Below are 1,465 nucleotides of genomic sequence, written 5' to 3' on the forward strand. Positions count from 1 at the left end.
CTGGGTCAGCCGCCAACAGATAAGGTGAGTCCCTGGGAGTCACCACGTGGCGTCATGGTCACAGAATGTACTCGGGCAGAGAGAGAGGTTCCTGGCTCGCTCGCTGAGAGTCAGGGGCCCTCATTCTCAGAGCTGGCGCTGGCTCTGCCTTGGACAAGCTGCTTCGACCACCGGAGCTGGGCCCCACTGACGCATATCTGAAGGGAGCGAGCGCCCTCCAGAGCGGCGAAGTGCTCCTAATTCATCTAAGTCGGAGGGAACGCAGAGTCAAGACTCTTGTTTCACGACCCAAGAAACAGGCAGAAGACTTTGGGCCACAGACACACCTAGAGTGAATGGGGAGGGAAGAGGGGCATCACTCATTGTCCATCTACTGGGTCGTGCTAACGGTTAAGTTAAAAGGTTGGCAGTTCAAACCCACCCAGCGGTGCCTCTGAAGGCAGGTCTGGTGATCTAGCTCCAAAGGGTCAGTCTTGAGGAACCGATGGCACGCTCCCCCCTGAAATCCATGGGGTTGCCAGGAATCCCTCCTAATAGCCCGTCGAGGGTATTGGAGCTGCAGTCTCGCCACCCTGGATTCTAAGGAACAGTCTAGCGATCCTCCTTCCATGACAGATTGATTAGGTCTTCTGGCAGCCTACACAGTATAGTCCGTATTCTTCACCAACACCATAATTCAAACCACCTCCTCGTCAGCCGTCCTCCCTCATGACCCAGCCTTCCCATGTGCACGAGATGGTTGACAACACCCTGGCGTGAGGGAGGGGCCGCTTAGTCCTCAAAATGACATTTTTCTTTTTAAACATTTCAAAGATAATTTGTTCAGCAGATTCACCCCATGCAGCATACCTTTATGTGGACGCCATTACAAGATGGCGCCGGACCGCGCCCGCATTGTCAGAGCTGAGCTGTAAACAAGCTTGTTGCGCATGCGCTGCCAGCCGCTCGCTACGCATTATCACATTGCACCAATCCTGGTAGGACACGTCACCGAGCAGGGTATTTATACCCGGGGTTTTAGGAGCTTGGGGTCTTCCGCAGCTGACTTCGGGCTCAGAAGCAGCGTCAATAAACTTCGCAGATTGCATCCACCAGAAGGGTCCTGACCATTCTTGTCTCGGTCCGTGTTGCGCCGTGTCATCCACGCGCCACACCTTTAGATTTTTTTAATATAAAGAGTTGTATAGGGACATAATCCAGACCCCATACAATTCAACAGTTCAACCACATCCAGAAGAGTTTCATGATCAGGACCACAACCAGTGTTGGAACATGTTCTTCTTCCTTGGGCTCTTTATTCCCCACCCCACCTCCTCTGCCATACTTCCAAGGAATCGTGAATCCGGTTACTCGCTCTCTAGATTCATCCATCCTGGATTTCATGTCCCGAAAAACATCCACCAGCACAAAATGAAGAGCCAGAGGACATTTGATTTTCTGAGTGCTACTTCCACGGGTACTGGTT

This window comes from Echinops telfairi, unplaced genomic scaffold (genome assembly GCF_000313985.2).
Source record: "Echinops telfairi isolate 266 unplaced genomic scaffold, ASM31398v2 ScPeMD7_7457;HRSCAF=8495, whole genome shotgun sequence".
Classification (NCBI taxonomy): domain Eukaryota; kingdom Metazoa; phylum Chordata; class Mammalia; order Afrosoricida; family Tenrecidae; genus Echinops; species Echinops telfairi.